Raw genomic sequence first — 26,346 nt, forward strand, 5'->3', positions numbered from 1 at the left:
CAGCATCCCTGTTACTGGTAAGCAGCAGAAATCTAACAAATAGTTGGTGACTAAATAGATAACTATATAGTAGGGTGATTGAAGTTTCTCTTATACCCAATGTAAACCACTGGATGATAGCAGGCAGGGGAGAAGTCTTGTGATGGGAAGAAAATACACAGAGTAACAGTTAAAAGTTTCTTTTATAGGTGATAGAATTGAGCATATTTATGTACTAGAAAGAAAAATCCAATAAGGAGAGAGAAGATGAATATTTAAGACAAGAGACAATTGTTAGAGTAAGTATCTAAGAGGAGTGAAAATGGATGGAGGAGTTTGCCATGGACAGAGAGAAGGATACCTCCTCCACCTGAGAAGGAAAAGAAAAAGGGTGGCAGTGAGCATGGAGGCCGATCTTATGACTGGAGAGATGAAATTGGGGCAAGACAGGAAGTTGAGAATGAACCCTCTTATGTATTCTATTTTCTCTATGAAAAAGATGAAATAGTCTTCTCAGAAGTTCAAGAAGAGGCAAAATAAAAAATAAAAAAAAAGAAAAGAAAAGTCAGAAGATTAACCTGATCAGAATCAGGTTGATGGATGGGGAGAAGTTACTGAATATCTTGGCTAAAGCTAGAAATAAGATCAGTGCTGGACATTGTCTGAGTGTATTATTTATCTTCTCTAAGTTTTATTTATAAAGAAGTAAATGAAAAGGAAGTGGATCATTGTGTAGGGAACACACACAGGATGCAGAACAAGCTTTTTATTTGGAGCTTATTTTGTGTAGATTAGTATGTATAAGACAATGGGAGTTCAAATAGTATAAAGAAATATCTCCCTTGACATCTTACATGAGTATGACTTACACCTCCCCAAGTTAGCTTTGAGCTCTTTGAAAAAAGGGGTTTGTAATTTATCTAAACATCGTTGCACCTAGCCTGCAATTTCACTTCTTTGGACATAAACTCATTTTTGTTTCTAATTCCTTAATAAAGGAAGAAGAGTGATGTAGTAATGGTGGTGGTGGTGGTTTAGTCGCTAAGTCGTGTCTGACTCTTGTGACCCCATGGACTGGAGCCTGCAAGACTCCTCTGTCCATGGGATTCTCCAGGCAAGATACTGAAGTGGGTTGCCATTTCCTTCTCCAGATGTAGTAATAAATGCTGTCTAAGATCTCTTTCAGGTCTAGCCATATTCTTAGTCAGGGTGCTTTTCTTCTCTTCTTATTCTTGTTTCTTTTTCTTATTTTTTTCTTTTTTTAGAAGAATAAATGTATAGAATTAACAATAATGATATTATAAGGCATTGAGACATGTCTTACTGTGCCTCTGTGGAAAAGACTAAGTCAAGGTCACAACGTTTTGTACCACATGATACCATCTTAGCCGTTAAATGAGAAGCAGGCACTGAACTCAAGAGTAACCATCCCAAAGCCACACAGCAACCCTTAATTTATTATTTGGCCTCAAATTACGAGCATGTTCTAAATCTAAATATTCTAACTATCATCCCTTACAAGCCAGAACTACTGATAGAAAGGAAAAGAATAGGTTTGGGAACTAAGTCTCAAAATATTTCTTAAAAGAGTTGTAAAGAATCACTGGTTCTGTGATGGAACAAACACAAAATTGAATACGTAAGAGAGAAAAAGGTATAAATAAGCAGAAACATCCATATGGAAGATAAAATAGGATGAAATGCCAGTGTGAACTAGAGAAAGTGAAGAAGACCCTGTGCAGTCTATATGAAACACATTTCTAGACTATGTTCCTCTGTTAATAGCATCTCACTTCCTTTGTATTTGTGAATATAATGACATTTAAAGGCATAGTCTCCAGAAACAAATTTCTTGGGTTTGAATAACAGCTCTATTATTCACTAAACATGTGCTCATTGGAAAGTTAAACTTTCTGGCATCAGTATCATCATTCATGAGAGAGAAATAATAATTGTTATGATAGTCAAATTAATTAATAGAAAACATAACTGAGCCCCTGGGTAGAGCTTTTGCTAAAATCTGGGCATCTCTATCCTCAGTTTCCACAAGTATCTCTGGACTATTTTAAGTACCACGGTCTGAATGTTTGCATCACCCTCCCACCCCATCACATGTTGTAATCCTAATGCCCACTGTAATGGAGTTAGGAGGTGGGACTTTGGGGAGGTGATAGGGTCATGAAAATGGAGCTATAATGAATGGGATTAATGCTCTTATGAAAGAGATCCCAGAGAACATCCAAATCCCTTCTGCCATGAGAAATCTAAAATTCAGAAGAGGGCCTCACCAAACCGTACTGGCACCCTGGATTCTACTCTTAGTCCCCATACTTATGAGAAATCCTGTTGTTTGAGCCTACACAGTCTGTGTTTTTTTGTTATAGCAAACATATTATATATTTGCTCAAACTAGGTTGTGCTTAGCTTTATGTATTTGCCAAAAGTGGACTTCCTTGGTGGCTCAGACAGTCAAGAACCAGCCTGCTAATGCAGGAGACATAGGTGACATGGGTTCATTACCTGGGTCTGGAAGATCCCCTGGAGAAGGAAATGGCAGCCCACTCCAGTATGCTTGCCTGGAGAATTCCATGGACAAAGGAGCCTGGCAGGCTACACTCCATGGGGTCGCAAAGAGTTGAATATGCCTGAGCAACGAATACAACACAACATTTGCCAAAGGCAGAGGTGGGGGTGTGGCTGACTCTGAGTAATAAATCTAGGTTGTTCACAATTTTTCAAGTTTGTAATTAAAATAAAAATGTAAGGTGGAAGGATAAACAGATGGGATATCTCTACTACTCTATCTGTCTTGCAGAAAGATGCAAGAAAAGAGAAGACAGTTGTGGAAAGAAACCATTCTCCTAAAAGACATGTTTTTGGCACCAGATTATTAAGACAGCTAAACTCTAGCCTGGTGTGCTAGCAAGCTAGTGAAAACCTAGAGGTGCTTTTGAAGCCAGTAAATAACTGGGGTGTGGTAAGTAAGGGCTTTGACCCCAGTGCTTCACGTTTCAGAGCAGTGCCTCCTTAAATGAGCACAGTCAACATCTAAGGACCATGAGTAAGTATTCTAAGTACTTCAGCTTAGATCTCAACAAATGCCAGAGGTAACGATTAGGTTGAAAGTACCATTAAAGAATTAAAGGAGTGGAGGAACTATTACTTTATATTTTTGTATTAAATTTTATTTCTTAAGTTAAAAAATTGTTATGGAAATCAGAGAATTGTCCTCTATAGTTACATACTGATATTTAAGTATTCTTATCCAGTTAACACAGTAGGCTTATCCTTTGCTGGCCTTCAGTTTCTTTGGGGTACAATCACAATGAAATGATTAGTTATCAGATGCAGTTTAACTCAACTACAAATAGTTGCCACGTAGTAAATGTTATAAAATGTTCATATTCAGTGAATAAATATAATCATTATTTACCATGTTACATTTGAAAAAGTAATAGTGTTCATTAATTCCCTACTCATCAAGTATTAACCTTGTTTTAGACCACATGCTGGATATATGTGGGAAAATAGAGAGATGTGACCATGAAAATTATAGTCTCTGCCCTAAAAGAGAAACTCAGATGGTAGTAAAACAAAAAAGACTCTTTCTCAACTATGCCTCACTCAAATATTCACAGCTGAGAAGAGCAACTAGGCAACATCAATAGAAATCTCCATTCACCCAATGGCATTTACTCCTACTGCATAAATTCTGCCAAGGTGGAGACAGTCGGGCTTTGCAAATTAAAACCTTTTAAAAATATAATAATTTCATATTAGCATGATTTAGAAATACATAAGTAACATTTAAAAAATCAATTAAAAAAGCCCAGGGTTCTCTGTGAAGTAATGGAATGCATAATATGAGTTTTGATAGAGGTAATACTAAAATTTAGGTACTTTAAGGAGTCTTGATTTCCTTAACATGATAAATCTTTGGGAAACTGAAATTGAGTTGCCTTGGAGGAGGCATACTGGCCTTTTGGTAGAAGATCATGGTTTTAGAAAAGCTTAGAAGCATATCTGCTAACAAAAGAATTGTACACAGTGAATTTATATTTTCTTACATCATCAGTCTTAAGTCTGACTGTATTATATGTTCACAAATATTATTATGAAATGACATCTGCCATATTTCTTTTACTTATCTAGTTATCTGACTCTTAAAGTCTGCTATCAGCCTCCAGTGATTCACTCCAAGTCTTGTTGCATTTAAATACAAAAAAGTAAGGAGCCCCAGTGAGAAGGAAAATCATCAAAATAATATGAATTCTTAGAATATTTCTAACATTTATATTATTTCACTCTGAAAATCCCAGTAATGCAAAATGGAAAATATTTTTAACCACATAAAGATTTTATTTTAAAGCCATCAGTCTCTTTCAAGGGGTTTAAATTAAATAGAAAGAAGAGAGGAATTTGAAATCTATTGCACTCATGTCAAGGTTGATTAAAAAAAAGCGGATTTGCATAATTCTTGACCTTTTATGGGTGAGATGTGAGCAACTAGGGGAAATGAGTTGCGTGATGAAATGTGACCTATTCCAGATGCTGCTGCATGTGTATGTAGATCAAACACAGATCCAGTGAGACCGGAGGAGCATGCGTGAAATCCAGAGCTGAACAGAAGGGTTTAAAGGCTTAATCTGAAAGAGATTCAGGAGTAAATAAAAAACAGGGTAAATTATGAAAGTCAGTATTTAAATTAACTTGCAAAAATAGAATGCACTTTTAACCCCTTACTTCAAAGCAAATGAAATGAGGTATTAAAAACTGTAAGTTTTATTTTCAATCTTATGCCTACTACTGTGGCCCTTCTATGACAAGATGAGAAGCATTTCTCAAACAATTTTTCTTAGGCTCCAAATGCAGAAAAGTAAATTGAGGCTCTGGCAATTAAATAATTTACTTAAAGTCACACATCAAATTAAATAAAAGTTCATACTTAAGTCCTTTGACTATAAATATTATCTTCTCTATAGATAGCACCATTACACTCAAAAGATTTTAAGTAGTCCATTTAATTCCAGCAAACCATTAAAATGAAAAAGACCATTTATTTCTGCCTGCATAGGAAGATTGCTAGACAATTCAGAAATGCTTTAATAAACCCAAATATACAAGAAAATGATCAATATAGAATGGAGCAGAAAAATCCAAATTGGCTGTCAGTTCCCACCTCATTTTCTAGACTCTTAGAAATACATCACTGAACAGTCATGTTTCTTAGTTTATACTTGTGTTTTATTTATACTATATTCTTGTGTTTATATCATATTCTTCAAAATCATCCTTGAGAGAGAAAGTGACTTGGGGATTGTTTCAATCATCTTCATGTAATCCAACTCTGCATATCATTTCTGTGAGATGAAACAATATGAGGCCATAAAAAATTTTAATTTATCTTCATCATGACCTGGTTTGTAGATAAAAGTCCAATAAAAATAGTGATATTGGGTCCACATGGAAGTTTCACTCTTAATTATGCATGCACCTATTATCTTTGTATGTGTTTTAAGATGGGAAGCAACAGAAATTGTACAACCATTTGAAAACAGCAGGATGATTCCCAGAGCAACTACCTGACACCTGCTACTTGTGATCATTATCTGAATTAAGATTCAACACATGGTTGGTTACCTAGACAGTTATGAGTTATTTACAATTTTAAGGAAATTTACCATGCTAAAATGTTACAAATTTCATTTTAGAAAAGTAGAAACATACAATGCAAAAGGACTCTCTAACTAAGAATTAACATACTGTGGTTCCTTTGAGACATGTTGTCTCAGTTTCCAGATGCATTATTAATTTAATGACAGTTGCTTTTGAGTGTGAAATATATTTACTGTTAGCACACATTGACTGAAATTTGTTTCTCAGATTCAGAAATTCTTCATTTTAAAAAAATGTAGGTTTTATTCTTTATAGAATTAAGGAACAATGTAGTACATGTCTATGAAAATAAGCAACAGAGATTTATAGCAGACACTGTTACATAGATTTCACTGTTCTATACCCCCATTCCCTTTTTCTGTGATGACTTATATGCACTGTGGCCATGTGATAACATTTTGACTTATGAGACTTTTGACTTAGAAGTATGTCTGGATTTGACATGCTCAGCCAGAAGCCTTTCTGCACCACCTTCTTCTTCCTAGGAGCTTCCCTGGTTCAGATGGTAAAGCATCTGCCTGCAATATGGGAGGCCTGGGTTCGATCCCTGGGTTGGGAAGATCCCCTGGAGAAGGAAATGGCAACCCACTCCAGTACTCTTGCAGGGAAAATCCCATGGACAGAGGAGCCTACTAGACTACAGTCCACAGGGTTGTAAGAAGATTTTTATTAGAAAAATGTAAAAGTTGTATATATCTAAAAAGTTCCCAGCTGTGAATTACTAGGTGGGATAGTGTTTCCTTAGGAGTAAATTGAGAAATTGCCTCCTCTGTTTTAGAAAGTATTCCCAGAGATATTTGCTTTCTACTTAGAGTCCCAGTGGGATAGCATTTCCTTTCTTTCTTTTTCCAACACCACAGAAAAGGAAGAGAAGAATGAGAAGGAATAGGATGCCCCTTCCAGAAACCTTGAGTGACAGTAAGGCAAACAAGGGTCATCACTTTAATTAGCTTTAATAGTCCAAAGCAGAGTGTGAGATATCTTCCTGAAATAAAAGTTGTCAGCCACTGAAAGGGTGTTAGTGAAAATTCTGCTGTGTCAAAAGTCTTGCTGCATGGTTGACGTTTTTGTTAAGGAGTTCAGGAAGTTAGAGGCTGCTGAGTAATGTATGAGAGGCAATCAAAACAGGAGATGAAATCAGATGCTTTGGTTTTTGTTTTCAGCTAAAAGCTAGCTTTTTAAATGGCACAGTCTTAGTATATTATAGTAGCTTTATTAGCACACCATATGCTCAACACTTTTAATGATAAAAGAGAATATTGAAAGAGAATATGAATCATTAATAAATGCCCAGTAAAGAATGAATTTGTCCCACTTCACCCAACTCACATTCTTGTTCAGAGGTTTCGAAGAGTTGAAAACAAATAATTCAACTGCTGAAACTCTTTAAGGTCTCAATTCATAAACTTCCACTTGGCTGGATCAGGCAAGTAGTGAAATCCTTTGACCGTTTATTCACATTGTAAGTTTAAATTTTATCAACTGCTTTATCATCCAGAAATATGACTGATTAGTTATTTTAAATAATGTTAGCTTTAGATTTTCACTGGACTCTATCCTTTGTACTTCAGCAATACCACATGTTCTAAAATGTTCCTTCAGCATATTGATTTGAATTTTCATTGTTTGACTTGAACTCTTAAAGAGTGTACATTTAAAAATCTATTCTTTGGAAAGCTAAGCATTAGTATTTTCTCTTCTGGTATCAATTAATAAATGGACTGGGCTATAGGAGATTTAGCAACAAAGGAGATTCTCATAGACTTTAACTGGAAATTTAGTAGGTACATTCCTTTTGGAGGTCTGATGTGCATAAATACTGCAAAACCTAGATCAGAGGTTTTCCCCACATAAGGCAAATTCTACCCATTTCTGGGTTACTCTTGTATTTTCCTTTTGGAAGTTCCCTCTTTGCTACAAAAACAAAAACAAAATTACTTGTTTGTGCTTCTAGTTCCTGAGAGTAGGCATATAGTCCACTGTGGTCAATCTGAGTACTTTTGGTAGGTAGTAATATATAAGCTATCTCTTGCTACTAAAATCTCAGATGTTCAAGACAATGGAAGCCCAGAGTGACCTGACACAGTATCCTAGCACACATAGTAAGTTTGTTTGAGAATGAAATCAATAGACAAATTCTGAGCGAAGGGATGAAGTAAAAAAAAGATAAATTATATTTTTTGTTCTCCTGGATTGAGCCATGTCTGGAGCAAGTTTTCATCCTTGGACTTTGTAGTTAAATGGGCCATTACTTTTCTTTTGTTTGGCTAATTTGATTTTGGTTTCTATGATTTGCAACCATAATAAACTTGAAAAATACACTGCCTCATCCTCAATTTGTAAGGTAATCACAGAGGACACTTTAAAAACTAGATCATAGGGACTATATTTGTCTGAAAGTCAACAGCCAGTGGTAGAAAAAACTGCTCCAAAAAAGTGTTCCTCTGTTGTCTCTGCACAAAGCAAAGGAAAAAGATCAAACCCAAATTTGGGAAGAGTGATATGGGTTAGTAGGAGTTAATCTGATTTTACTTATGTGGTCATCCCTACTTTATAAATTGCATGTAAGAATTGTCCTTAAGTAAATTATTCATTATCAATTGTTACATTTTCCTGCTATTAAGAAGCGATGTTTACTTTTATAACCAAGGGATGTGTAATATTTGGTCGAAGTCAGAATGCTAGGGCTTATTTACATGTGGAGCAGTGTGGGGAGAGAGCAAATTAGCCAAGATGGCATGTTCAGGCTCTCTGACCCCACATTTTGTAAATAATGACTATAACAGCTGAGATCTTTTAAAGCACTGCGCATGCACGTCACAAGGTACTTGCTTGCTCAAGAGCTACTTTGTGCTATGTACGTATATAAGCTCCGCCTAAAAAGTGGCGGCATTACTGCTGCCTCATGGCTGTGTCCCTTGGGTCAGCCACGAGAGGAGAGAATATAGTGTGTCTACTGCTACTGCTGGTGTGTCAGCCAGGAAAGAGGTTGTGTTGTGTTAGGTTATGCTATAGCTGCTGCTGCAGCTGCTGCATCAGCCAGGAGAGAATAAACATGCCTGCATTTCCTGTGGCTCCTAGCATCTTCTTCCAGCTTCTTAGCTCTAGCCTTCCCTACCTTGGGTTCAGCGGACAGTGCTAACAGTGTGAACAGCAAGACAACTGGCATCACGAGTAGGATCAGCAACATTTCAGGTACCCACACGTCACCTGGTAACAGCATATGAACTCTTCAGTACTAAGTAACGTGTTATACATTTATGCTTTAACAATTAGAACTCTAAAGAAGAAGTTCTACAACTGGCCTGCCGTCAGTTTAGTTTCTCACTTTCACCAGGTGATTTCTAAAGCAGTGGTTTTCAAAGGAGAGCCACTACATCTCAGGGAATGCTTAGAATTATGCAGTGGGGTCCAGAAATAAAATGCATTGAGTTTCTATTGATTATTTTTCCATTCATAACTCTTAAGTTTTCTAAGTCATGATGGGATAACAGCTCCAAAATCGTAGTAGTTTAACATAAAACCTCTCTCTCTCACCACGTTCAGAATATGCTTGTTAAAGTTTTTGATCCACAGTACTGAGAGACCCAGGATAATAGTCTCTATTTTTTTTTGTTTTTGTGATCCTTTAACTTTCTGTTTTTTTAAAAAATTAAATTTTATTGAATTATAGTTTATTTATAACGTTGTGTTGGTTTCTGCTATACAAAAAAAGAATCAGTTTTATGTATATATGTATATATACTCTTTTTAGATTCTTTTCCCAAATAGGTCATTGCAGAGTATTGAGTAGTGTTCCTTGTGCTATACAGTGGGTTCTTATTAGTTACCTATTTTATATATAGTAGTGTGTATGTGTTAATCCCGATCTCTCAATTTACCCCTTACCTCTTTCACTCTCAGTATCCATAATGTTGTTTTTTATATATGTGACTATTTCTGTTTTGTAAATAAATTCATTTGTACCATTTTAAGACTAGAGATCTCTTCAAGAAAATTGCAGATACCAAGGGAACATTTCATGAAAAGATGGGTACAATAAAGGACACAAATGGTATGGACAGAAGCAGAAGATATTAAGAAGAGGTGGCAAGAATACACAGAAGAACTATACCAAAAAGAACTTACCGACCCAGATAATCACAATGGTATGATCACTCACCTAGAGCCCAACATCGTGGAGTGCAAAGTCAAGTGAGCCTTAGGAAGCATCACTATGAAAAAAGCTAGTGGAGGTGACATAATTCTACCTGAGCTATTTCAAATCATAAAAGATGATGTTGTTAAAGTGCTGCACTCAGTACGTCAGCAATTTGGAAAACTCAGCAGGGCCACAGGGCTGGAAAAGGTCAGTTTTCATTTCAATCCTAAAGAAAGGCAATGTTTTAACAATGTTCTAACGACCGCACAATTGCACTCATCTCACATGCTAGCAAAATAGTGCTCAAAATTCGCTAAGCTAGGCATTAACAGTACATGAACGGAGAAGTTCCAGATGTACAAGCTGGATTTAGAAAATGCAGAGAAACCAGAGGTCAAATTGCCAACATTCACTGTATCAGAGAAAAAGCAAGAGAATTCCAGAAAATATTCTGCTTCTACTTCATTGACTACCCTAAAGCCTTTGACTGTATGGATCACAACAAACTGGAAAATTTTTCAAAATATGGGAATACCAGACCACCTTAACTGCCTTCTGAGAAATCTGTATGCAGGTCAAGAAGCAATAGCTATAACTGGACATGGAACAATGGACTGGTTCCAAATTGGGAAAAGAGTACATCAAGGCTGTACATTGTCACCCTGCTTATTTATATGCAGAGTACATCATGTGAAATGCCAGGCAGGATGAATCACAGCTGAAATCTAGATTTCTGGGAGAAATATCAATAACCTCAGATATGCAGATGACACCATGCTATGGCAAAAAGAGAAGAGGAAATAAAGAGCTTTTTGATGAAGATGAAAGAGGAGAGTGAAAAATTGGCTTAAAACTCAACATTTAAATAACTAAGATCATGGCATCCAGTTCCATTTCTTCATGGCAAATAGATGGGGAAACAATGGAAATAGTGGGAAACTTTATTTTCTTGGGCCCCAAAATCACTGCAATGGTGACCTCAGCCATGAAATTAAAAGACATTTGTTCCTTTGAGAAAAGCTATGACCAACCCAGACAACATTATTAAAAAGCAGAGACATTACTTTGCCAACAAAGTCTATCTAGTCAAAGCTACGGTTTTTCTAGTAGTCATGTATGGATATGCGAGTTCGACCATAAAGAAAGTTGAGCATCGAAGAACTGATGCTTTTGAACTGTGGTGTTGGAGAAGGCTTTTGAGAGTCCCTTGGACTACAAGGAGATCACACCAGTCCATCCTAAAAGAAATCAGTCCTAATTATTCACTGGAAGGACTGATGCTAAAGCTGAAACTTCAATACTTTGGCCACATGATGTGAAGAACTGACTCGTTAGAGAAGACCTTGATGCTGGGAAAGATTGAAGGCAGGAGGAGAAGGGGATGACAGATGACGAGATGATTGGATGGCATCACCTACTCGATGGACATGAGTTTGAGCAAGCTCTGGGAGTTGCTGATGGAGAGGGAATCTTGTGCTTCAGTCCATGGAGTTGTAAAGAGTCTGGCAGGAATGTGTGACTGAACTGAACTGAAGTCTTTTCAGACACCATGCCACAGAGGAGAGCCTGCTGAGGTGTAGCCATGGCCCTCATGGCTTGAGGGAATGAGTCGGTGGATACCTTTTGGGCTTTTGAACTTGTTCTTCTCCTGTTTCTACTCTGTATGTGACAGTGGGCAAGAGCCATGCTGAAATTGTAAAACATTCACAAAGGTAAATGTAGAAAGGCTACAGTTTACTATCTGGGGCTTCTCTAGGAAAGCAGAAGGAAACAGAGATGTCCACCTAACTAGCAGCAGGGTTAATCCATTTTGATTTATGAGTTAGAACTCTGATATCCCTGCTGGGTGAGAACTCTGAAACTCCAACTTAAGAATTGATTTTAAATGTAAGATCTCATTTTTCAGGGTAGAAACCACTGATCATAAATATATGAGTATAGGAATTAAAAAAAATAAATGTTGTACATATATTTACACAAATACTTGTTCAAGATAAGGTGGTATACCAAGGTCTAAAACACAAAGAAAAACTAAAAAATTGTGGTCAGATAACTCAACAAACGGGAGATTAACTTCTGAAAGCATGCAGATAAGGTAGCAATCTTTGGAAAATAGGACTCTAAAATGAATTTCCTTAAAGGGGCCAAGGAAAGAATAGCATTCATGTGTTATCACAGAAAATTATGAAAAAATAGGTAGATATGCATCAGGAATAAATTGAGATATAGAAGTATTAGATAGAAATCCCAGAGATTTTAAATATTATTAGAAAAAGAAATAAATGTAATATTTTGAATGTGCCACTGAAGTAGAGAAAATTATCACACTGTAACATAATAATGAGGAAATAACCAAAATGGAATATAGAAAAAATGAAGAAAAGCAATATAGTTTAGATTTGTTGATATATCAATAAAAGAATTTTCAAAAAATGAAAAAAGAGAAAATGGTAAGGTAATATTTAAAGAAATAATGATAGAGTTATTTTCTGAATCAATGAAATAATTGAATCATCAGATATAAAGCCAAAGAATATTGATGAGATAAATAAAAGTAATCATACATGTACACATAATGCATTGTAAAACTACCAAAAAAACAAAGATTAAAAATAATTGTAAAAGCTATTAGAAAAAAAAATCAGAATGTCTACATAGGAATCAAAATTATTGATATAATTCTTTCAGTAGTAATCAAAACTGCCAAAACCATGGAGTATTATTTTCAGAGGTCTGAGAGGAAATCTTATCCAATCTTGAATTCTATACTCCACTAAAACACCATTTAAAAGTGTGGTTTAAAACAAAACATCAGATTTTAAACACAAAGTATTTTTCTTAAACAAATGCTCATGTGAATCCAGAGGGAGGACTATGATATTAGATGTGAAAGAGACTTACAATGTTGAAAATATAATTCGTATTTATATATGTAACAGTAACATAAAATATGGATGGGGAAACTAGAGAGTAAAGTCTAAAGAGGAGCAATATAGGTATTGTAAATAACTTTAGATTTTTGTACTTCAGTGTGTATAAAAAGGAATTGATAGAATGACCATCCTTGTAAAAGCAACAAACAGATTCAATACAATTCCTATCAAAGTATCAAGGGAATTTTTACAGAACTAAAACAAATAATTTAAAAATTTTTGTGTCAGAAACACAAAAAAAACCCAATAGACAAATCAGTCTTAACAAGGACAGAGTGGGAGAAATCATGCTTCCTGACTTCAGACTATCCTTCAAAGATATGGTAATGAAAACAGTATGGTAATGGCATCAAAACAGACAGAACAGCGGAACATGATAGAGAGCCCAGAAATAACCCAGGCACTATGGTTAATTAATCTTTGATAAAGACACAAGAATATACAATGGAGAAAAGACAGTCTCTTCAATAAGTTATACTGGGACAACTGGGCAACTATATATCAAAGAATGGAATTAGAATCTTCTCTAATATCACAGACACTGATAACTGAAAATGGATTAAAGATCTAAATGTAAGACTGGAAACTATAAAACTCTAGGAGAAAACATAGAGCATTCTATGACCTAAATATTAACAATAGGTTTTTGGATATGTCTCCTAAAGCAAAGGAAATAAATGCAAAAATAAACAAATGGGACCTAATTAAATTTAAAAGCTTTTGCACAGCAAAGGGAATCTTTGACAAAACCAAAAAGGACAGCCTACTGAATGGGAGAAAGTATTTTCAAATAATATGACTGATAAGGGGTTAATATACAAAATATATAAACAGCTCATACAACTGAACTTCAAAAAAGGAAAAACACACACACACACACACACACACACAAATAACTCAATTAAAAGTAGACATATTCCAAAGAAGACATACAGGTGGCCAACATACACATGAAAAAATGCTCACCATCATTAAGCTCTGAGAAATACCAATTAAAGCCACAATGAGGTATCGGCTCACTCCTGTCAGAATGGCTATCAGCAAATGACCACAAACAACAAATGTGGGAGAGGATGTGGAGTAAAGGGAACTCTTGTTCACTGTTGGTGGAAATGTAAATTGGTACAGTCACTATGTACAGAAAACTGTACATAGGCTCCTAAAAATAATAAAATAAAAACAAAACTGCCATACAATCCAGCAATTCTACTCTTGTGTATATATACAGAAAAAAGAAAACAATAATTCAAATAGTTATATGCATCCCAGTGTTCATAGCAACATCATTTACAATTGCTCAGATATGGAAGCAACCATGTTGACTAAAGTGTCCATCAACAGATAAATGGACAAAGAAGATGTGATAGATAAATAGATTGACAGATAAATATCAATGGAATACCACTCAGTCTCAAAAAGGAAAAAAATTGCCATTTGTAAGAATATGAATGCACTTGGAGGGTATTATGAATAAGGAAATAATTCAAAGACAAGTACTATATGATATCCCTTATATGGAGAATCTGAAAAATAAAACAAATTAGTGAATACAACAAAAAAGAAACAGACAAACAGATATAGAAAATAAACTAGCTGTTACCAGCTATGGGGTTGCAAGAAAAGGATAAAGGATTAAGAGGTACAAACTACTATGTATAAAATAAATAAACTATAGATATTTGAACCACATAGGAAAAAGAGCCAAAAATTGATAGTAACTATAAATGAAATATGGGCTTTCCAGGTGGCCCTGCAATAAAGAATTCACCTGCCAATGCAGGAAACAAAAGAGACATGGGTTCGGTCCCTGGGTCAGGAATATCCTTTGGAGAAATAAATAGCAACTCACCTCAGTATTCTTGCCTGGATAATTCCATGGACAGAGGAGCCTATTGGGCTACATACAGTCCATAGGGTTGCAAAGAGTTGACACGACTGAGCAGCTGAGAACACAGACATATAAAGTGAAATATAAGCTTTAAAATTGTGAAACACCGTGCTGAACACCTGAATCTTATAAATATTGTACATTAACTATACTGCAATAAAAACAAAGACATTGAGTGGGATTCATTCACTTGTTCGGTACATAGCTATTTAGTGCTTAATATGTGTCGGGTAGTGTCTTAAGTGCAGAGGAATTTCAGCCTGCACTCTTAGCTGAGGAAAAATTATGAAGTGTTAAATATTCTTAGTCACTAGCTGGAAAAGGACAACACCAGCTTAAACCTGTGAGGATAATTGTGAGAGAATTATGATTCCTATAAAGGAAAAAATAAGGACATGCTTAATACATTCTAAGATTTGTGCTATATTTGATCATGGAGGCTGGTAACTGGTTCTGATGTAAAAAATTCCATAAAGATGTGGGAAGAACTGAAAGAACTTGGAGTAAGGAGAAGGCAATGGCACCCCATTCCAGTACTCTTGCCTGGAAAATCCCATGGGCAGGGGAGCCTGGTAGGCTGAAGCCCATGGGGTTGCAAAGAGTCAGATATGACTGAGTGACTTCACTTTCACTTTTCACTTTCATCCACTGGAGAAGGAAATGGCAACCCACTCCAGTGTTCTTGCCTGGAGAATCCCACCGGACGGGGGAGCCTGGTGGGCTGCCGTCTATGGAGTCACAAAGAGTCGGACATGATTGAAGCGACTTAGCAGCAGCAGCAGCAGCAGCAGCAGCAGCAGCAGCATACCTAGAAAGAATATGGGACATTTCTTGGCAGAACCCAGTGGTTTCTTTCTCTTTTCTTATCAAAGAGAAAAAAATGCTGTAGGACTGACAGGGAGGCACTAGAAACAATCTTATTTATCTTCTAGGCTACAATTATGGTCATTTATAAGATTATTGTTCTTTATTTTCATTTCCAATAAGAGCTCTGCTGGGCTGAACTCCACAGGCATACAAACCCTGTGCTTGCCCGAATTCAAGACTGAAGAACAGAGAAGTGAGTAACAGAGAAATCAGTGGTTTAATGGATGGGGGAATTAAAAATCTGAAGCAAGATTCTGGAGAGACTTTGTGCAGCAGATGATGGGCAGGACATGCTATCAGTCTTCACTTCTGTGGGGATGGGTGGTGTGAGTGTTTACCAGTTATCTGGAAATTGATGTCAGGTGGGCTCATTAGTTATCAGGGAAAACATTAGAGGGGCATGCCCCTCACCACCACTTTGTTAAGAACAACCAGTAGCCTTTGACTGTGTGGATCACAATAAACTGTGGAAAATTCTGAAAGAGATGGGAATAACAGATCACCTGACCTGCCTTTTGAGAAATCTGTATGCAGGTCAGGAAGCAACAGTTAGAACTGGACAGATTGGTTCCAAATAGGAAAAGGAGTACGTCAAGGCTGTATACTGTCACCCTGCTTATTTAACTTATATGCAGAGGACATCATGAGAAACGCTGGACTGGAGGAAACACAAGCTGGAATCAAGATTGCTGGGAGAAATAATAAAAACCTCAGATATGCAGATGATACCACCCTTATGGCAGAAAGTGAAGAGGAACTAAAAAGCCTCTTGATGAAAGTAAAAGTAGAGAGTGAAATAGTTGGCTTAAAGCTCAACATTCAGAAAACAAAGATCATGGCATCTGGTCCCATCACTTCATGGGAAATAGATGGGGAAACAGTGGAAACAGTGTCAGACTTTATTTTTGGGGGCTCCAAAATCACTGCAGATGGTGACTGCAGTCATGAAATTAAAAGACACTCCTTGGAAGAAAAGTTATGAGCAACCTAGACAGTATATTCAAAAGTAGAGACATTACTTTGCTGACTAAGGTCCATCTAATCAAGGCTATGGTTTTTCCTGTGGTCATGTATGGATGTGAGAGTTGGACTGTGAAGAAGGCTGAGCACCAAAGAATTGATGCTTTCGAACTGTGGTGTTGGAGAAGACTCTTGAGAGTCCCTTGGACTGCAAGGAGATCCAACCAGTCCATTCTGAAGGAGATCAGCCCTGGGATTTCTTTGGAAGGAATGATGCTAAAGCTGAAACTCCAGTACTTTGGCCACCTCATGCAAAGAGTTAACTCATTGGAAAAGACTCTGATACTGGGAGGGATTGGGAGCAGGAGAAGAAGGGGATGACCGAGGATGAGATGGCTGGATGGCATCACTGACTCGATGGATGTGAGTCTGAGTGAACTCCGGGATTTGGTGATGGACAGACAGGGAGGCCTGGTGTGCTGCAATTCATGGGGTCGCAAAGAGTCGGACATGACTGAGCAACTAAACTGAACTGAACTGAACTGAACTGAGGCAAGCAGATAGGAAGGTCAGTCAGTCTTGTGTGTCATGAGAACAGTGTGTAGGTGAAGCAAGCACTGATTGAACAGGGTATGTACAGAGAGCAAGGAAACAGCCATCTTGGGTTGCCTGACTATTGAAGTTCCATTAATAATATATAGATTGTATTGTGTAAATGTACATTTTGAACTATTCTCATGAAGTTGAATTGACTAATGAGTTGAGTAACTAGCAATATGCTGTCAAATCCGTGTCATATTTACTTCATTATGAACAATCTTAGAGAAGTGTGAGGTAGAAGATAGGCCATATGCTTGGACATGAGAATTTCACAATTAGGTGACAACATGTGGTGAAAGAGGTCTATTGTTACTTTATTAGAAGTGGACTCGATGTCTTCTGGTCAATTGCTTATGACATGCCCTTCAGTCAGTGACTCATCATTCCCAGCAGAAGGCAGTTCAAGGAACTGAGCTTTTCCTCGATATACGAATTCTATCGTATCCTCCACACATACAGACAAAGATAACAGATCAACATTTTTCAGTTTATATGGACATGGTTACTAAAGCTCATGAAGTTTAGCTGAATTCCTTTTGGAGCAACTGTAACAAAAAAGATCATATCTGACTCTGTATTAGATCTGTTTTTTTTTTTACTTTAACCTTTGTGCACTGTTGCGGGTGCTTAGTCATGCTGGCTCTGCACCTTTGGTAAAAGAATGTTGTCTAATAGCCTGAAATACATAGGATAGCCAATTCCTAGGGTTCTGACTTGTAAGAATCCATTCATAAAGATAAAATTTGCAGGACGGAGAATAACATTTGTTTTATTGGAGGTTTGCAGGAACATCATGACCTGACCTAAGTGGACAGGTATAAGCACAAGGGATTCTGACACTAAGTGTGCAATGACTAATACACCCATCTCTCACCTTGCTTTTTTGGCCACTTTATTTTTTTTTAATTGAAGGATAATTGCTTTACGGAATTTTGTGATTTTCTGTCATATCAACAAGAATCAGCCATAGGTACTCCCACGTCCCCTCCCTTCTGAACCTCCCTCTCATCTCTCTCCTCACCCCACCCTTCTAGATTGTCACAGAATCCCTGTTTAAGTTCCTTGAGTCATACAAAATTCCCATTGGCTATCTATTTTACATATGGTATTGTAAATTTCCATGTTACTCTCTCCATACATCTCACCCTCTCTGTCCTCCCCTCCCCTCAATGTCCATAGGTCTGTTCTCTATGTCTGTTTCTCCACTGCTTCCCTGAAAATAAATTTATCAGTACCATCTTTCTAGATTCCATATATATGTGTCACTATATGATATTTATATTTCTCTTTCTTATTTCACTCTGAGACTCTAGGTTTATCCACCTCATTAGAACTGACTCAAATGTGTTCCTTGTTATGGCTGAGTAGTATTCCATTGTATATATGTACCACAGCTTCTTTATCCATTCATCTGTTGATGTACATCTAGGTTGCTTCCATCTTCTAGCTGTTGTAAATAGAGCTGCAAAGAACATTGCAGTACATATGTCTTTTTCAATTTTGATTTCCTCAGGGTATATGTCTAATAGTTGGATTGGTGGGTCATATAGTAGTTTATTCCAAGTTTTTAAAGGAATCTCCATACCATCTTCCATAGTGGCTGTATCAGTTTACATTTCCACCAGTAGTGCAAGAGGGTTCCCTTTCTCCATACTCTCTCCAGCATTTATTGTTTGTAGACGTTTTGATGATGGCCATTCTGACTGGTATGAGGTGGTATCTCATTGTAGTTTTGATTTGCATTTCTCTAATAATGAGTGATGTTGAGCATCTTTTCATGTGTTTGTTAGCCATCTGTATATCTTCTTTGGATAAATGTCTGTATAGGTCTTTTCCCCACTTTTGGATTGGATTGTTTGTTTTTCTGATATTGAGATGTATAAGCTGCTTGCATATTTTGGAAATAAACCTACCTAAGGAGACAAAAGAACTTTAAATGGAAATGAAGGAGATATGGTTTCAATCCCAGGGTTGGGACAATCCCCTGCAGAAGCAAATGGAAACCCCCTCCATTATTCTTGCCTGGGAAATCCCATGCACAGAGGAGCCTGGTGGGCTATAGTCCATGGGGTCACAGAGTCAGACACAACATAGCAACTAATCAACAACAAAAAAGATGCCCAACATCACTAATTATCATAGATTTGCAAATCAAAACTACTATGAGATAGCACCTTACATCTGACAGAATGGCTGTCATCATAAAAAAGTACAAAAAAAAAACAAATGTCACTGAGGATATGGAGAAAAGGGAACCCTTATACATTGTTGGTGGGGATGTAAATTGGTGCAGCCATTATGGAAAACATTATGGAAATTCCTCAAATCATTAAAAATAGAACTACCATATGATTTAGATTTCTACTTCTGAATGTATAGCCAAAGGAAATATCTCAAACAGATATCTGCACTACAAATTCACTGCAGCTAAGACATACTCGTTAGGAGCCAATAATGAATATATTCATTATTCATAGAAGCCAAGATATAGAAACAACCTAAGCATCCATCAAAAAATGAATGAAGATTCACATATATAAAGTGGAATATTAGTAAACTATGAGAAAGAAAAAATTCATGCCATTTGCAATAACGTGGATGGAACTTGGGGGCGTTCTGTTAAACGAAATAAGACAAATATGAATATTGTATGGTCTCACTTCTCTGTGAAATCTAAAAAAGAAGAAAAGAAAAAAAAGAAAAGAAAACAAATGCATAGAAACAGGGAATAGTAAAGTGGTTGACAGGGGCTGTAGTGTGGGAAATAGCAGCTTTAGGATGAATAATATCTGAGGGTCTCATGTATAGCATGGTTACTATCATTGATAACACTACTGCATAACTGAAATTTGCTAAGTCAGTAGCTTTTAAATGTTCTCACTGAAAAAAAAGAAGATAAATATGGCAGATGATGAATGTGTTAATTAATTAAATAGTGGGAATCCTTTTACAAAGTATGCATATATGAAATCACTACTTTATGTTATAATTTTATTTGTCAATTATACCTCAATAAAGCTGATTTTAAAATTAATAAAACTAAAATTAAAAAAGAGGTAACAGTAATTATGAGATTCCTAGTATCTTACTAATGAAAGTTGTATCAGTTTCTATAATTTTGCTTACTGTCCCATAAAATGTTATTTTTGTAGCTTACCAAAACAGAAAAAGAATCTTTCAGAGTGAAAAATACATATGAAGTGTAGTTACTTCTTTGAAGGATTGTGGGGAGAAGCCAAGTCAATGATTGTAAAGGTAAAATAAAATTTTGCTTAATACCAAATATTACTAAAAGTTAACAGAGAAAAAATAAGGATGACTATAGAGGATGACTGTGTTAATTTCTGAGCACAATCCTAATACAACTGATCTCTTGCCTGAAAAATGTGAAAATTTTATAAGTACAAATGAGTAGGGTTGAAGTTTGAGAAGAATAAACCTCTGGAAATATTCTTTAGGAGAAATGTACAATAATGTTAATGATTGGTGAAGTTACCTGAAAATCTGCTGAGATGAAATTTAAAAATAAAACTGTGTATTTATAGAAAAAAATGTTTTCCTGCATAACTGAGTTATTGGCCTAAGAGCCACACCTAAAGCAATCTTTTCTTTTTTTAGAGACTTACTCTTGCAGGTGCTTTGCAGGAACTTATTTATCAATATTTTATTATATCTAGAAAGCAATCAGAGCACATATTAAGCCGGGTCAATGTGTGGTCCAAACAGTAAATGTTGGTTCTGGTCAAAGGAGAAGAATCCAGAGCCATAGGGATAAAGTATTGTTGGATTATTTTCTGTATTTATGCAGATCCAGATATTTCTGATGGATTTCTCAAAATGTCTTACTACAAAACTGCTTAAACTTTTAAATAACCTAATTTCACTCATTCTGATCCCATGCTCTCTAAGCAACCATCAACTTACACAACTAAATCGAAAGGACTTCAGATATTTATGATCTCTCTGATTATGATTTCTGGAAGTGAATTAGTACTCTCAGTCTTTTTTTCTCCTTTTTGTCCCCATGCAGTTTGAATATAGTGACATTTTTTTGTAAATATTTAAATATATTGGTGTACCTGTTGGTATAAATGTTTTCTCACTGTAAGTTTGATGATTTAGCAAAAGTAAGCCTCTCCACAGGTGATTTTTGTACATGGTGAGGTCTGACATCTATTGCTCTAATTGAGAAAGAATCAATGTGAAACAAGAGTTATTGGTGATACCCTCAGTTACACTTTCCTTAGTTTTTTCTTCTTTTTTTTTTTCTCCTTTCTTCATAAGTTATAGTTTCTTTTAGTCAGTCTTGAATTATAGTCCCTTTGTGGTAATGACTCATTCCAAACACTTTCAAACAGAACTACAACAGAATCAATAAATCAATCTAATTAAACCACAATCATAAAGAATATTATTCAACATTACAAGAACTGTAACTACTTGCCCTAATGTGTGTTCCTCTTGGTTTCCTATCCTGTGAGTAGATACAGTTCTCAAGTGAGCAGTTTTAGAAAATATCTCAAGATGTACTTGAGCAACTGGTACACAGTAATGATGACTGTGACTTAAGTCTCTCTGGGGGCCAATCTTAGGGCCATAAAAAGTGCTTAACTCTGAGAAAGAAAACACAAAAGAAAGCAAAATAGCTCTTGAGGAGTGTGCAATAATAACGTGAGATACCAGAATTTTCTCTCAGTTTTATAAAATAACATGTTTTTAGCCTACTCAGGATAAAAAAGAACTACCTTGTTTTAGATCATGAGAGCAATAGAGGGCATTTGAAGTTTCCCTATTTTCCTCAACTTTCAGACTTTATAACTTGAATTATTTAAGCTATTATACAGTACAAATAATCTACATATTTCTGGTACATTGAATTTTCTCCACTGGCTTACATTGAATTTAATTTTATCTTTCACAGCACATCATTAAGAGTTTCTGTAGCTGTAACCATTCCTCATTTGTCTCAGGATCTCAAATAGAAACATTTTGAACAATTATATAATATAGATTCCAAACTTTTACAAAACTGCTTCAAAATGCCATTTTCAGATGGTTTCTATTGTACCTCAAAACTAAGTTGTTACAGTTTAAAAGTGTACAAGGGCAGTGTGACAGTTCTATATACTATGGAAAGAACTAAATGGATGATGATAATAGCTTTTTTCAGCCAGAAAACCGTACAATAGATTGTTCTTCTTTACACATAACTGAAGGTAGACTGAGAAATACAGACTGTGTGATTTTTTTCTTTCTTTTTTTTGGGGAGTGGCTGGGGACGGGGTTTCTGTGCCTCATTAGCTTGATGAATTGACAAAAGCCTCAGAGAGTACCTGAGCTGGAGAAAGACTGGGAAAGTGTGTCTATAGGTGGAAAGCATGACCCTGAAACGAACTGTGAATGAGCCTGTGGGGCAGCTGAGGCACAAGAGAGTCCTTTGGACTGAGCATACTGTTATCTTCTTCTCAGCTTTAAAGGATTTCTGGGAGGAGTAAAGTGTTGGTAATTGTATGGTCTTTTCTATCATACAGATGCTGACATTTCAAATTTGAAGGGCTATAATAACTGATAGCCTGGGAGACAATGTGACAGGTTTAGTATGCAGACCTGCTAGGAGGAGGATCGAGCATTGTTACGTTCTCCTTGTCTTCGTGGTGGTATCTATGCTATGTGAGAGGTGATGGGATCACCAGGGTAACCTATAACCCAATATTGTTAACTGTCCTCAGGGATAGCAGACTTCAAAGGTGCAGCATTGGACTGCCCTAAATGAGAGGAAGTGGGAGGAATCACTTTATTGTCCCATCATTCATGGCACACAGAGCAAAAGAGAGGTACATATCTTGAGCTGTCCTGGGAAATTGCAGATTTTTAGAGTAATAGAATAACAGATTACTCTGGCCATTCTTTTATCTTCTTGGTTTTTCTCTATAGCCATCATCTGGGCTCTGTTCCCTGTCTCAGGAAACTTCTATTTTTTCACTCCTCAAGTTAACCCATGCCCTTACATGCTGGTAGTAGAGGGAAGTTTTACATGGGAAACCCCTGGTTCTTCCTCCCTGGAATCCCTTTGTCCTTGAGAATGTAGTCACTATCCCCTCTGTTCTAAGAGAGGCCATCTACTGCCTGGTAACCTCAGAGGGGAACAGTTTAAAGACATTGAAACAACATTAAAAATTAAGCCACACAAAATACTCTTCCTAAGCCCAAAGACAAACAAAAATAATAGATGGACAGTATATTCAACCTAACTAATAAATGCTATCTGCCTTGCTTTCTGAGGCTGTAAGCCCAGTCCAATCAAAGAGTTGACTTACTAGACTGTAGCAGATGTCAAACCTAAGCAGCAACTTCAGAGAGGCTTATAACTTTCCCTTCTTGAAATTTACTTTCAAAGGCTTGTGGTCAGAAGGAAAAGACAGTTTTTTTACTAGCCAGTCTTCTGATTAATTTATGAATTTCAATTTTTTTCTGTTTTTGGATCACACTTTTCCCTTGAATAGTTGGCAAGGTATCCAAAATGATTAGTTTAACTAGAGAGCCAGGGTTTCTACTCCCAGGAATGTGTTGCTTCAATAATACAACCTTCTCTGAATGTAGTACAACGTTTCTAAGCCAAATGCATGTAAGTAATGGTGTGCGGGGGTTGCGGGGGGTGGTGTCCTGTCAGTAGATAGGGAGTATCACTGTGGATCAAACATTCCTTTTCTCTGCATGATAGAACTAATTGTTGCTAATACTTCTTTGAGGACAAAAGGTAAGATTAGACTCAATGAATAGCCGGAAAACAACATCATCTCTGAACTCTCCTTTACCCTCACAGCCACTTCTCTTCATCTCTACTAAAAAATAAGCCCCACTTGTACAATAGATGCCATTAAAAATTAGAACTCAATGTGAGAGACACTGAAGGATTGAGAATTTCCCACAGTGCTTCGTGTGCCTTTGATTTGGGAACTGTTTCTTCCACCACCTCTTTTATATGACCATAGCGGCTGACTGCTACCTCCTACTCCTCTTGACATAATTCGTGTTGCATAAACAATGACTGGTGATCTACACAAATAATTCCTTCTCAAGAATAACTCTTGATGAACTATTTCTGAAACTAGTCAAACTGCCACTTATCCCGCCTGCTCTGTGTGTGTGGGTATGTGCTCAGTCATGTCCAACTCTTTGCAACCCTGTATACTATAGCTGGCCAGGCTCTTCAGTCCATAGGACTTTTCAGGCAAGAACACTGGAGCAGATTGCCATTTTCTATTTCAGGGGATCTTCTTAACCCAAGGATCAAACCCACATCTCCTGCACTGGCAGGCAGATACTTTAACACTGTGCCACCTGGGAAGTCCACCCTGCCTGTTAATCCTCCTTAAACACTCAACCCTTCTGCGCCAAGTTAGAATGTTTCTTTGGAGCCTTCTTCTCATGCTTGGCATTTTCAAATAAAGATTTGTTTTCATGATGATTGAATTTTCTTCCACCCAGTGTATAAAACACATGCTTAATATTTTACCCTCTTTGAATTAATCACCTTTGCAGATCTTCAATATCACACTCTGTTCTTTTGAGATGATATTGTGATTTGCCTCATCTTCAAATGTATATCTCATTTCTTTTCAAATGCATATCTTAGTTAGTTTTTCAAATAAGCTTTTAAAGTTTTTGCTGTGAACCCCAAAGCAACTCTGAGAGACTGAAAGTTGGGGGTCTATCTATGTATGAAAGGAAGTTGAAAAAGTGATGCATTATTGAGAGATGTGTTGTAGATGCCCAGTTCCTGGCTGGAGGGATTATTTTTTTTCCTGTATGCAGATCCTTAGCAAATATTGCAAACCATATATCAAAAATTTTAACATGTGGGCCTTTTTTCCCCCTATGACCATCATTGCTGACTTTGTTCCATCTGAAGCCATCATTCACCTGAACTCTAACTGTTGCCTTCTAAGCAGCATTTTTGCTTTTATACTGGCCCCTTCTACAGCCTATTTATTTAATAGCAATCAGATTATTGTTCTTAGAAATGTACAAAAGAATGTGTCACTCTCTGCTTGAACTCCCAAGGCTTCACACCACAGTACTCTTAGTGTTTCCTGGAAACAAGGAGTTCATTTTTTTCTCTGCCCTTGATGCACCCTTGTTATCCTTACTCTCATATCCTCTTCAGACTGATTTCTTCTTGCTATTCAGGTCATTATTTAAAAGGTCTCTCATCAGAGGTGTGCCCTGGAAGACTGAATCTAAATTCATACCTCCCCCTTCAGTCATTTTTCACCTTATTCATGTGTCATATTTAGCTAAGTTTTTGAAATATGTATCATTTGTTTAATTATTTTTAATTTTTACTTGTATAATCGCTGTCTTACACTAAGAAATTTTGCTGTGTAGAGTAAAACCTTGTCTACAGTAGTAGCACAGTGCCTAGAATAGAATTGATGCATAGTTGGTGTTCAGTTGAATTTTTATTTAAATTTTTTTATATCTAACCTTTACTTTTGCAAAGAGGACATATTCAATCTTTCTTCTTTCTTTTATATCTTTACTTTTGCAAAGAGAACAAATCCAATTCCTCTTCTCTTACAGTCCTGTAGATTAAAATTGCAGGTTCTTTATGTTTGCGCTATTTTCTTCCTGTTGATGGAATTTTCTTCATGTATTTTTTATAACTAGATTTTAAAATTCATGATAACTGTAGATTTCAGTTTATTTTATTTGCTTATTATTATTATCATTGGTATTGTCATTATTATTAAACATGTACATGGAGCTTATACTATTTTAGGAATTATTCTAAGAAATTTACAAATATCAGCTCATTTACTAACATTCTTCTATAATCACATAGATAATATCCAATCTTACACACAGAGAGTGGGAAGCTCAAAGAGAATAAGTGATGTTCTTGATCACACTGGTAATAAATAGAAGAACCAGAATTTAAGCACAAATTCAAGTAGTCTATCTGGAGAGTCCAACTTCTCAAATGAATAAGTAGGTCAAACCCCCAAATGGCATATATTTAAAATATTTTCTCTTATATTCATTTTTTTTTCAATCATGCTTTCCAGAGAATTTCTATTTCTTAAACAAAGAATATCCACTCCTTCAAGGGGAGAAAATATGGCTTAGAATATAGGAGTTACTGCTAATGTTTAAATTGTGAATCTAACATTTTTGGAAATGCAGTAATCACAATAATTTAAAATATAGGCCCGATTGAGAAAAATATTATTTTTCTAAATTCTCAAAATCCATTTTTACTAAGGTCAAATATCAAAGATATGCTCTGCAGACAATGGTAA

This window comes from Ovis aries, chromosome 3 (assembly GCF_016772045.2).
Source record: "Ovis aries strain OAR_USU_Benz2616 breed Rambouillet chromosome 3, ARS-UI_Ramb_v3.0, whole genome shotgun sequence".
NCBI lineage: Eukaryota > Metazoa > Chordata > Mammalia > Artiodactyla > Bovidae > Ovis > Ovis aries.